Here is a 13,986-nt window from a genome sequence, read left to right as displayed (position 1 = left end):
ATAGCATGTGATTCGGATGTAACTGTGACAAGGCAGAAATAATCTGGGTCGCTGCAGAAAGAAACTTTGCCTACTTGTTTTTGAAGGCATTACTGGAAGATGAGTGTGTTGTCAGTGTAAGGGGATGTGAGGCAAGGGGGGGGGGGGGGGTTACAAAAAATGAGTCCCATTTGGCTGGACTAAACAGAGTATTAAAGATATTTGTAGAGGAGGGGGTCGTAGAGGGATAGGATCAATATCTAACGTCATATTCAAAATATAGCAATAGAATGAGGCTTGGGGGCAAAGCCCCCAGGTAAGGAAGTGCTATATGACATCAAAGGCCATATGGCCCTATGGTTAAGTATAGTAGCAAAAAGGGTTAGGAATGAGTTGATGATTAGTTGAAAGTTATAGGTTGAACAGTACTAGAGGGTAGTATGGTAGTGAAATGGGTAGAGAGGGGGAACTGATAGGGTACAGATTAAGGTAAAGACTATTAGAAGAGGAAGGAGTTCAGGGAGTTGGAAGCAGTATGATTATGGATTGTGGCAAAAATGGCAAACATGAGTTAATGATTAGGATAATTAAACAAAGCAAGGGATTAAAGAAAAGGAAAAGAAAAGGAGGAGAAGAGAAGACCATGCAAAATTAGTGGTGAGGGTTGAGGACCAAGGTAGGGCTGATTCCCACACTAGGCCTCAGTCCCTGTCTCCTAATCCACCCCATGGCAACAACAAGCAAGGGATTGGAGGGGTGTAGATTGAATACTTTTTCCTATTAAAATCTTAAAAGAAATTCTATATCTTTCTCGAAGGGCTTTTAAAACTCAATATAGCACAGAATTTTCTCCAAGCTTCCTTTATTTGTAGTGCAATTATAAATATAGGTTTTGTTAATAATGATTTACAGTCTATTTGGTTTTCTTATGATGGTTTTTCCTCTATTTATTTAAGACTGTATTTTTCTAATTTATGATGTCATTCCATTCTTTCATCACCACTGCTAGTTTCGCTCATCTTTGTATGAAAATATTTTAGTGCAGTATTTTTCTACTGAATCTTTATTTTTTCAAGAGATGTAAAGTTTTGTTCCTATATTGTTTAGGTCTTCTTGAATGTACATCCAATTTTCTTTAATGCAGTGCCACTTGTCCTTTAATAAAAAATTAATTTTGTATGTAGACTATTTTACTATTACTGGCAGATAGTCACTGGCTAGGTGGTGTAGTTTTATCTATAAAAGGATTAGAGTTAGTTATCCAAATATAAGATCTGTTGATTCTTTTGCACTTTTGGTGATCTAGTTAGTGGTATTAAATTATTATACTTTCACCTGTTATATTGATTTGTCTGACTATTTTTTTCATTCTATTATCAATTTAAGTTCTATGATTTGATCTGCATAATATTCAAGCTCTTCTGTTATATTATTAAATGGTTTATATGTTAGAAGAATATTCAACCATTTACTATTATAATTTATATTTCTTCCAAGTGCATCAAGCTGATCATTGATCTCTCCATTGTAATTCTTTGAAGTATTAATTATTTCTTATAGGTAAGCCCTCCCCCACTAGGGTCATTTATTTTTTTATTATAACTGATTTGTTATTTATATGAAATTGACCTTTTTCTTTTGGCCAGGTTTCATTTATTGTCATTATTCTTGTATTTTCCATTATTTCTGTATTATCTTTGTGTATCACGTACTTTTTTTTTTTTTTTTTTTTTTTAATACAGACCTTGCATTCCATAGTATTAGGTTATCCCTTTTAGAAATCAAACAAATCTTTTAGCATTTTGCTAAAATTCTAAAAGCTTGGCTTCCTTTATGCTTTTGTATTATTGATTTCTCAGAATTTATAGTTTTATTATTTCTGTTATCATCCAAAAACATTTTTTGTTGCCTTAACCAAGAGAATCCCTCTTCAGTTATTTCTTTGTTATCAGTTCCAATTTCTTTGGAAGTGACCAGATAGTTGGTGAGTTTATCGATTCTATTTGTTTAGTGTTTGTTTTAGTTATGTTTTCTTCTTGTCCACATTGTCTTTGTTTGGATTTGTCTGGGCATGTCATTCGTCATGTCATTTGATGTGGTTGTCTTATTTCTGTTTGGAGTTTGTTTTGTTTGTTTGTTTGGGGTTCTTTGATTTAAATTAAGACTGTGGTTATGTAAATTTCTAAATTTCTCTTCTCTTCTGTTGACTGAGGGATTATGCTTTAATGAGTTTCTTGGACATTTAAGTTACATGTTATTTTTTTTTATTATTATTTTTTTTTTTTGTGGTGTTGTATTTGTTTCTTGGTTTTGATAATTTTCCTTTTTTGGAAGATATTTAAGTTGTTGTTAACTATCTTCTTATTCCTTTGTTATTGGGTGTTATATCATCTTGGTTTATTTTGTGTGCCAGTTTGTGTACTTTGCACTCTTGTATTTGATATATGGAGTGAAAAATTCATGTCAATATTGTCTGCATTTGCTACATCTTTATATTTTACTATTTAAAATTACGTCCATAGCTGAGACAATTGTAGAATTTAGGTATAGGGACGGTGTACTGCTAAACTTGGTAGCTAAGCTACTCTTTTTGGTAAAGTCCCTCCAAAAGTAATTCCAAGAGATTTGGTGGGGATCCATTTTTCAGTAATCATTATATCATTTAGTTTTTGTTTTTGCTTTTTATCTTATTACATCTAATATTTAACTTTTGTTCTTATTCTATCTTTTATGTTTTCTATATTGGGGTCAGGTTCTACTAGGAAGTTCCACAGGAACAGTTTACATGTTTATTAGAGGGTGGCTCATTGAATATTATTTCCCACTGTTCATTTCAGTAAAAAATAAAAAATGATTTTTTTGTTTTTGTTTTTTTTGTTTCATACAACCATCCTATCAATTATTATTTCTTCTTACAATTATCAATGCTGTAATATGTATTAACCTTTTGTTTTTTTCCAGAGCAAATTATATAAATAAAAGTATTGGTAATGATTATGAAGCGACCTTACCTCTCTGGACTTAAGTTCCTATTACTCCAGCCATTCCTGGGAAATCCACAAACCAAACACCTTCCTAACCCAGGGGCTTTGCCACCAGACCTTCAATCCATCACTGAATTTCCCCACCCTATCGCAGTGTACTTATTTTCTTCATTTCTGGCTTTTCTTTCTGTCTACACAGGCTATTTTCTGAAGTAGTGAGTGCAGTTTTTCTCTTTGATAATTATTATTTATAGTTTCAGTGTCCCACAGCTATATAGAACAAAGTAAAAATTTGTCTGAAACGGATGAACAGAAAATAATGCACTTTCATCTAAGGTATTTCTTTGTAAATTTATAATAAAGTTGTGCTTTGATATATATTTACATGAAAATGTAATGACACTATCAAAGAGAAAGGGAAAAACTCCACTCACTTATATTTGAAATAATCTGTGCAGGTAAATAATAAGATCAGAAATGAAGAAAATGGGTTGTGACAAATACTGTGTGTAGAGCAAGTCCAAGGTGATTGGGTAGGAGTTAGGAAGGTTTTTGGTTCATACAGCAATGTTTGTGGGTTACCAGGAGTGGCTGGAGTAATAAGGACCTAGTCTCAGTGGAGTGAAGTCACTTTGTAAATAGTTAACAATAGTTGCATTTATATCATTTGAATGAAAAATAACAAGAGATTCACTCATATTACTGTGTGGATAATTGAATAATGGAATGATAATTGCAAAGTTAGATGGCTGTGTGAAACAAAAAAATTACCAACTTTCTTATTATCAACTTGTAAAGGTAATACCTCTGATGAAAAATGGGTTAATGTAAAGGTACAACTGCAGCAACCTCCTATTAAATGGAAAATTATAAAAACATTTAACAATAGTTGCATTTATATAATTTGAATGAAAAATAACAAGAGATTCACTTATATTACTGTGTGGATAATTGAATAATGGAATGATAATTGCAAAGTTAGATGGCTGTGTGAAACAAAAAAAATTACCAACTTTCTTATTATCAACTTGTAAAGGTAATACCACAGAAAAAAAATGGGTTAATGTAAAGGTACAACTCCAGCAACCTCCTATTAAATGGAAAAGATAAAAATATCTCTATCTCAATAATGTTGAAATGTAGGGCGCACTCAGTAATGTTGAAGTGTATGGAGCTAGATGTTATCACAGCTCAGAGTTTTTAAAGTTATTTTCTGAATTTGGCATGAAGTACTAATAAAGGGGGGTACGGGAGTCTTGCCCCCTGTCTAGGATATGAATAGAAGGTAGGAATGGTTAGCTTTAGATTTTTTGGGTATGCTTGATAGCCTGGTTTTGGGATTTTGTCCTTGAAGGTAACAAATACCAAATTGTCCTATTTTTGGTCATTTCATCCATTGAGCAAATTTTATTTTGGCTGTGGGAAACTGAAACAATGGTATAGTTTTAGTTTCCCACAGCCATGCTGTATAAGGTAAAATTTACCTTTAATGGACAGTATGACTGAAAACAAGACATTTTTCATCTATGGTATTACCTTAGCAAGTTGATAATAAAAAAGTTGAGCAACATGTAAGAATTTGGTATATATTTACAGGAAAATGTAAAGGCACTAAAATAATCAAAGAAAATAAACTCACAAATGCATGAAATAATCTGCATCAGCAAAAAATGTCAAAAATTAAGAAAACAGGTCACAACACATGCCATGTAGGCTGTAACTCCACAACTGGGTTGGGGTCCATGGGCTGACCCCCAAGTAGGGAAATACGGTGATCGGATGGGTGTCTAGGGGTGAAGCCCTTGGGTTAGGAAGGATTTTGGTTCATACAGTGATGTCTGTGGATTTACAAGGAATGGTAGGAGGTAATCTCAGAGGGGTAAAGTCACTTCATAAACATCACCAATACTTTGTTTATATCATTTGCGATGAAAAATAACAAAAGATTCATGCATATTACTGCGAGGATAATTGAAAGAAGGTAAAAAAAATGGAAGATTGGATGGCTATGTGAAAGTAAAAAATTACCGAAATTATACCCTGATTTGCTTATATCTGAGTGGGGTTATTTTTTAAATATCATTAATTTCAAATCTGAGTGCTATAACTGCTCTTAATACTCTTGGAGATCCTGCAATTATGTATTCATGAATTCAGATTTATTTGAAGTTTTAGTTAATTTCAATGAGTTGTTAAATTTTGTGGTTGCAGATCCCTTAAATAAGTGAATTAGTCCTGTCTGATTTTCCTTCCTTACCTTCATTTCTTATGCTAAATTATTGCTCCTTTGTTTTTCGGTTGTTTTAAAATTGGACTTTCTTCGTATTCATTTTCTAATTCTTCTCTTGTTCTGTTTGGTTATCATGGTCTATGTACTGGATTGATTCAATGTTTTCTCATGTTTCAGAATTGTCCATGACATTAGATATTTTTTTACTTCACTCGAACGGCTGATGTTTCCTTCACAAATTTCAATTGGCTTTCCCCTTAGAGGTATGAAACGCTACAAGAACGATTTAAACGTTGTGGCATTCGTTTGTTTACATTGTAGTTCCGCTCTTGACCGCAAGGGAAGCAGACTTCCGTTCAACAATGTGAACACAGCTTGACCTGCTTGCGAATCCAAATTCGTGCACATTATTGAACAGTACGTTCAGAGAGTTGTTTCAAATTCACAATTTAGTACATGAGCCATGTCAATAGGTTGAGTTCAAGCGAAGCAAGATGGTATATAAATAATTTCATATAGTGTGAGTTTTTCTCATGTCCAGTAAATTGTTTGAAAGGCATAATATTGATAATCACGGGATACACATTTTATGTTTAACGATTACGTTACCCATTTTAAATACGTAATTGTTTATAAATAGCTCAGTTCAAAACTCGTGTATAACATCGGCTATGTGATTTCCCATTCCCACTAGCTTTCTTCCGTCTTCTTAGTAATGGCTCATGGTTACTCTATTAAGATGGAGGGTATCATTGTAACCCCCCACCCCCAATCCCATGCCTGTTGTTGTCGGGGGAGGGGGGCGGGGCTTAGGAGGCGGAGACTGGGACCCAATGCTGGGGAACTCCCCAACCTTGGGACTGAGCCCTCGACTCAACTAATTTTGCATGGTCTTTTTTTTTTTTTTCCTCCTACTTTTTCATTTCTGTCCCTTCACCAACCCCTTCTACTATCCACTTCCTAGGGTGTAAGAGCCTTGCTGAAAAGATGAAAGGCTGAGTTTGTGCCAGTCCTGAACGGCTTGAGGGAGCCATGGGCACGGCATTCCCCTGCTATGGTTGTCTACCCCTTACACTTCAAGGGGACCCTGAGGGGTGGACCGTTTCTCTCCCCAACATACTCCAGGCTTACCATGGCCAACAATTAAGATTTTATACCACTATTAGGAGCAATGAGGCTTGCCTATTCATCAAATAGCCCCACCACTTCAAACTCTCCCGATTCCCAGACCCCAGGCTCTCCTTTGACCACGGCTCCGAACACTACAACTAATACTCCCTCCTCAATGCCTACTAATACAGTATCCACCCTAACCAACACTCAACCCCCAGGAAACATTTATACTCTCCCAACATGCTCAACTTCACCACCTCTACCCCCAGAATCTTCTTCATCAACTACCCCATCCTCCCTTATTACTACCTTACAGCCTTTTTGTCCACCTCTCCATAACACTACCTCCCTCAACACCACCCTCTTCCACACGCCCCTCTCCTTCTACTACCCCCACCTCTACAAGAATCTTAAATACTCTATTTAGCCCAGCCAAATGGGACCGATTTTTCATGATCCCTCCCACAACTCATTACTCTGACAACTCTCCAAAAACAAGTAGGCAAAGTCTCTTTCGACACGACCAGTTCCCGTCTTGTCACAGTAACATCTGAAAACCAAGCTATTGCATTATCAAATCTAACTGATCTATATGGTAACCCCATCCCTGCAGAACCCCATCCAACCCTCAATACTTCCACCAGAACTGTTTCTATTTCCACAGCAAATTGCCATGTCTGTGACAAAAATTGGTCAGATTGTGGAGAAGATTTACTCGCCTGTCTCACGGACTAAGATGTAGTATCAGTACAATGCTATTCCATTCCTCCCAGAGGTCATCGTAAGAAACCCACTAAGATAGCCAAAATTACTTTTCGTAGACATGACTTACCCTTTAATGTATACATCGGTGGAGAATCCCTCCCTCTCCGACCATATCAACCTCCTCCTCGTCAGTGCCAAAATTGTTGGCGTTTAGGACATCCTGCCAGACATTGCCGTTCCACAGACAGATGCCCACTATGTGCCCAACCTGGCCATACCCGATCAAACTGCTCTGCACAATCACGCACATATGCTAACTGTGGCGGCCCCCATAATGCTTTTTATAAAGGTTGCCCCACCTACAAATTTGAGTCTGAGGTAGCAACTCTCAGATTCAGACTTGGACTCACTCTACGTGAAGCCAGACAGGAAGCACGTCGACGAGGTTTTTCTCTTACTCCCTACTCCAGTAATGTTGCTCACTCTGCCACTCCCCCTACCTCCCAAGCTCCTATACCCTCCCCTAAACCTATCCCTCCTCCATCTGCCATCCTAAATCCAGACACTCCAATCTCTACTACAACCCCAACACCTTCCCCTCTCCCTCCCCGCACTACCCGCAACAGACAGACTAAACGTTCCACCCCCCCTTCCCCTACCACACAATCATTTAATATTTAAAACTATATACTTGAGTCCCAAACTAACACTGAAACCCCTCATCCATCTTCAAGTTCTACAACTCTCGCTCACTCCACACTCGAAGTGACTGCCGATATCCATCCTCCTCCTACTCATATCCCTCCTACACCCTGTCCTCCTACCCCCTCCCAACACAGCCCCCCCCCCCTACTCCAGCTCCACCTACATTAACCCTCCCATTATCACCTTCCCCAAACCCTCCACCTCCTAATACCCCTCCTGATACAACACCACCTCCCCCCTCTCATTCTTTATCCAATTCTCTGGCTCCTTCCCCTTCAGATTCTCCAACACTACTGCAATTGTTATCACTCATAAATCAATGAAAGAATAACTATCATTCATTGGAATATTCGCGGTTTCCGTTCTCACAGACCCGAGCTTCGTCATATCCTTTCTTCTTATAACCCATCCATTATATACCTTCAAGAAACTTTCCTTACACATCTTCCTATACCAATCCCCAATTATAATTTTGTCTCTTCCCCACACCCCCTTTATGTCTCTTTTATACTTATCAATCAGAAAACACCTTATGTCATACCTCCCTGGGTGTCTTTATAAAGTCTTTCCCTCTGCCACAGCATCCTTCTTTCCTCAAATCGAAGGCTTCCCACAAGGCAGTGTGTTCAGTACCACTTTATTCCTTCTTGCTGTAAATGACATTGTCTCAGTTCTACCATCAGGAGCCCAGTCATTACTATATGTTGATGATTTTACTATCTATGCCTCTGGCACATCCATACCAAATCTCTACCAATTTCTTCAGTCTGCAATATCATCGGTATCTTCCTGGGCCACAAACCATGGTTTCCGCTTTTCTACCTCCAAATCTTTCTCCATCCTTTTCTCTTGCACACGTGAAGGTCCCCAACCTCCACTCTTCTTATATGGCACTCAACTCCAACACCGTTCCTCTGGCAAATTCCTAGGCGTTATTTTTGACTCAAAACTGTCCTGGCGAGACAATATCCTTTACATTAAAGAAAAAGCCCGCCGCCGTCTCCGAATCTTGCAAACCCTGTCCCATATATCCTGGGGCTCAGATTGCAAAACTCTCCTTCATCTTCATGTTACCTTGATCTTCTCCACTCTCGATTATGGATGCCATATCTACTCCTCTGCCTCAATTTCTCTCCTTGCCCATCTTGATACAATCCATCACTGGGGTCTTCGCTTAACCCTAGGGGCCTTCCGCTCCTCTCCAGTTGAGAGCCTGTACACTGAATCAGGCACACCATCTCTCTCTCGACGCCGTACCCTTCTCTCTCTCCGATGCTATGCTCGATTCCACTAACTTCCCCTCACTAAACTAACTTTCCCACGATCCCTACTTCCTACCTTTGCTTTTTCCCACGATCCCTACTTCCTACCTTTGCTTTTTCCCACGATCCCTACTTCCTACCTTTGCTTTTTCTCCACGTTTACCTACTCCTTTTTCCACTCGCATGGATACCCTCCTCTCCCGTTCCCCTTTTCCCCATCTCCAACCCCTCCCGTTCTCTGTCCATTCTGTCCCTCCATGGCTTATACCTTACCCCCGTATTTGCTCTTCTGTTTTCCCTGACCTATCAAAATCAAACATTCCTCCTGCTGTCCTCACCCATTTCCTTGACCATGTCTCCACTCATTCCTCCAGTATTCATGTTACATTGACGGCTCCAAATCCACCTCTGGTGCTGGTTTTGCAGTAACCTTCCCAACTGGTACTTTCAAATACCCCCTCCCTCCTGAATCAAGTGTCCTTACTACAAAATTTTATGCACCCCTTTTTTGCTTAAAACACATATACTCACTCCCCTCTTCCTCTTTCACAATTTCACTGACTTCCGTAACTCACTAACTCTCATAAAGTCTATACACTCCAACCCCCTTGTTTGTAAGATCCAGAACTGGTTCTACCTGTCCACACGCCATAAAACAATCAAATTCTACTGGGTGCCCAGCCATGTTGGAATCCCCGGCAATGAACAGGCAGATACTCTAGCATGCTATGCCGCTATGTCCACATCATACCAACCACGTTTCTCACGTATCCCAGCCACGGATTATTACCCATACTTTAAGACCTTCTTGTATAATCGATGGCAATCTTTCTGGTCAAGTCTTCGCACTAATAAATTACATACTGTAAAACTATCAATCTCCTCCTGGTCATCTACATTTCATCAGAACAGACGTTGGGAGACGGCTTTCGCCCACTTTGGCCACACCCGTCTAACACTCCTATCTGATGTCACAATCCGATCCACCCCTATGTTCCCTATGTAATGTCTCTCTTTCAGTTCCACATATCCTATTGTCATGCCCATGTTTTGATGCAGCCCGTACCTCTGCTTTCCCCCACCTATCCTCCCTTCACCGACCTCCCAACTTGTCAGACAGCCTTACATCCTTGCTTTAACAACCTGTTTTCCTTCCTCAAACGCATATACATCCTTCACTTGATCTAACCCCTTTATAGCACCTTACCCGACCTTAATCCATTCACTCGTCAATTCCTTTGCCCAGCTTTGACAATTATTCACTAACTCAACCACCTTTCACTACCTTTTACTATAGTGCTACATGACCTTAGATGTCTAGCACATTTATTTTGCTTTTAACCATTAACCATCATTGCTAATCAAGTAAGACCTTTTGGAAGCTGATGATAAAGAGTGTATAAGATTGATACCGGAAGCAAACCTGGACATGAAAGTGTTAGGGATCGAGATGTAATGAGAAGCAAGACTGATTTCCTCTAGTTTATTCTGGTGTGGGGAATAATATAAAATCTTTGTGGAGGTCAGCGGGTGACTGCCGTTGAGCAGGTCTCAGAATAAAACCATGATTATCTCTAGAAAAAAAAGAAATATCAGAAATATGTATCTTCTAAGCACAGACCGCAACCACCAATCTAAAAAAAAAAAAAAAAAAAAAAAAAAAAAAATAGATCGAGCTGTTAGTCTTTACTTTTTGTAAAACGCATAGATATAATTTCAATGGGTCGGATAGCCGGCAAAATCAACTGCTAAAGGAATTAGTTATCAGATTCTCCATACGTATAAAAAAATAATAATCATGATAAATGCAATGTTAATAATAATAATAATACTGAAAGTAATTATGATGATGATGATGAGGATAATAATAATGATAATAATAATAATAATTATAAAAATAATGACAATAATAAAATAACAATAATAATAATAATGATAATAATAACAATAATAATAATGGTAACAATGATAATAATAAAAATATTATTAATAATAATAATATTATTATTTCTATTATTATGATGATAATTAGAGCAACAGTAACAATGATACTGATAATAATGACTATAATGATAATAATAATGATAATAATAATAATAATAATAATAATAATAACAATTATAATAACAATATTGATTTTAATCAAAATAATAAAAAAAGTTTATATAAACGAATATAATGAGAACCATGATGTATGAATAAAACCATTATTATCCTTAGAATAAAAGAAATATGTCTCTTCTAAGCACAGACCGCAATATTGGAGCCATGCCTCAGCATGCCAGAGAATCAGAGAATGCCCACTGATTCCTTTACAGTAACTTAAACATAAAAGACAGACAGACACACACACACATATATCAGACCACAATCACAAATCTGTGGCTCGCACCGTGGTCTCACCAAGATGGTAGTTATCAAAATAATCCGGCTTCTATCAGTGCCCGCGACATGTACCGCTAGAAGTTACTAACAACTCTCCCGCTTCTCCCCCTATTACACGTGCATCCTGAGTGTAATGAATCAAAAATAATCAAAATGAATTGAGCACAAACTTAACTAACACCCTTTACATATTCCCGATAAAATAATAGATGGGGAAATTCATACAACAGTCAACCAGGTGTCCTGGAGGTCACCTGATGGTTGAGGGTGTTTTGACACCTGCTTTGGGGCTCTTGCGGAGCCTTTGCTTAGGGCTCATTACCATGCGGGCGGAGGTGGCGTCTGGTCTTAATCGTGGCCCCACCGCTGCCGTCCAGCTTCATGAATCATCACCAGTTATTGTGGCGCAGACAGCTCCACCACTGTTCCCGACCGATCCCACCGCCCGGTGACAGGGTTGTCAATTGCTGTCTGCTGTTCCGTCTTGAGGGGGATGAGGCCATGGGCTGCCTGGTCGTGACTAAGGATGATTTTGTTGCAGAGCGGTTCGTGGAATGTTCCCTTTCGAGTAGCATCAATCCCCAATACTCACTGATTAAGTACCATGAGCTTTCCACGGGTATGGCATCCCGCAGTTGCTTGCCTATCAGCAGCTTCGATGGGGACGTGTCTGACCTTTGAAGAGTGTATTTAGGTACTGCTTAAGTGCCCTGGTGACCGCGTTGATATCCATGGAGCCCCCGCGGGAGATGTTGCCTCTTCGCGAATTGACTGCGCGCCTGTTAGACTGGCCGTAGTGTGCTGAGAAGATCCTTAACTTGACGCACCAGGTGGTGAAACTTCTAGACTCATGACTGGTAAGGTTAGTGCCTCCATCGCATAACAGTTCCTCGGAGATGTTCTCTGAACCGACGGAATGCAGTGATGAGTTGGGAGCTGGTGGCCTTTCCTGAAATGTGTTCCACCTCCAACCAGCCCGTCAGCCTGTCTACATAGGCGATGTACAAGTTGCCGACTAGATGGAATAGATACACCACGACTTGCTGGAGTCCTTCTACGGGCTGAGAGGGAGCATGCATCTTGCAAACCTGGCATTGGCAACACTTTTGTTCAACCTAAATTTTGTTCAACCGTCAATTCTGGGCCAGTCCACAGACTGCCTTGCCCTGCGGAGCATTGATTTCTGCCTTGATGGCCGACATGGAGGTTTTTGAGTAAAGTGAGCCTGAAGGAGGCTGGGATGACCAAGTATGGGAACATCATTAGTGTACAGATCGAGGTCATCCTGGCATGAGAGGTTGTTTCATATCTTGAAGTAAGGTCGTAATGTGGCCCTCTCCAAGTCCTTCCGTTCTGCCCAGCCATCATTGTTCACACACTAGTGAAGCAGTTGATATTCCTCGTCCTTAAGGGCTTCCTCCTTCACTTGTTGCAAGTGCACCACATGTCCTATGTTATCCTCTACTGCCTCCGATGTTGCACTTACTATAGCTGCACATATCGCTTCATCCTCAGCTTCACCATATTCTTCAGGTGCACTTGTTATGGCCGGATAGCATGAAAGTAGGTCTGCAGCAAAGTTGGCCTTCCCCTTCATGCACTTGACACAAAAGTTGTACATTAATGTCCTCTCCTTCAGGTTAAGGATATGGGGGTTATGCCCTTACGTTCTTTATTACTAGAGATCTTGGTGAGGGCCTTGTGGTTAGTGACGAAAGTTAAGTCTGTGCACACCACTTAGTTGGGTCACCAGCAGGCACTTCTTCAAATATACCCCTGCTGATGTTAGCGTCGATCTGGCGCCGCACCTCGTCGTAGAAGAGATGTGGCACGGCAGTGGGTGTGTGTACTGCGTGTGGCGGAGCATCAGGTCGGAGATGGTCATGGTGTGGGGGGCCGCTTATCTCTGGTATGGGTGAACAAATATTGTATGCCCAAAATAATCCGACATCCATCTCTGTGTTGCAGGGCTGTAGCCGCTGGTATCAGCAGTGTGACAGTGCGACCACACATCATCCTTTCCCGGGTTAATGGTTTCCACATGGGCTGCGACAAGGGACACCTTGTATTGACTGATGTATAGAGTGGGTGCCCCTTACCGAGGGGGCCATCAATGGTGTGTAGGGCAGTTCGAGGATTAACACAGGCCTGACAACACGTACATAAGGACTGATCTGGAGATTTATCAAAGGCCTTGACTGTTCCCACTATGCATACGTATCAAACACATTAATTTATGAATGTAGATATCACTTACAATGTATAGCATTGTACACTTTACGTATTATAATATAGAAATATGCCTGGCAAACAGTTTAATATATAGACTGTCTGTGTTTGTAATAGTATAAGCACTAGTTAAAAATATTGTAATTGAAGGTAAATATAATTGACAGTGATTATGGTTGTTTTATATTGATTACAGGTTTGACTGCATTCCAATAAATTGTGAGGCGAGTACGACGCAGTGGTATCAGTCACCTTGAATTGGCACAAATAATCTAAGCGTGTGATATGGCGCTTACAAGGGCGTTACAGGCTCCCGATAGGTAGAGATCCTGTAATGTACTCACACTTTGGACTGGTGTTCGTCCCCACCATCACCCAGCACGGTAGCTCCCCA

General features: G+C 39.6%; 1 protein-coding gene across 1 annotated transcript in view; it reads right to left on the bottom strand.

The window, feature by feature from the left end:
- LOC125028597 (fas-binding factor 1 homolog) overlaps positions 1–5,503 on the bottom strand; it is a gene marked incomplete in the record, with an annotated part of 59,269 nt that extends 53,766 nt beyond the window's left edge. Inside the window, 1 exon segment of the mRNA XM_047618056.1 lies at positions 5,221–5,503.
- Positions 5,504–13,986: the final 8,483 nt, after the last annotated feature.

This window comes from Penaeus chinensis, chromosome 9, assembly GCF_019202785.1.
Source record: "Penaeus chinensis breed Huanghai No. 1 chromosome 9, ASM1920278v2, whole genome shotgun sequence".
In the NCBI taxonomy this organism is placed as follows: Eukaryota; Metazoa; Arthropoda; class Malacostraca; order Decapoda; family Penaeidae; genus Penaeus; species Penaeus chinensis.
The sequence above is the reverse complement of the archived record's forward strand: the minus strand, read 5'-3'. Positions and strand labels throughout refer to the sequence as shown.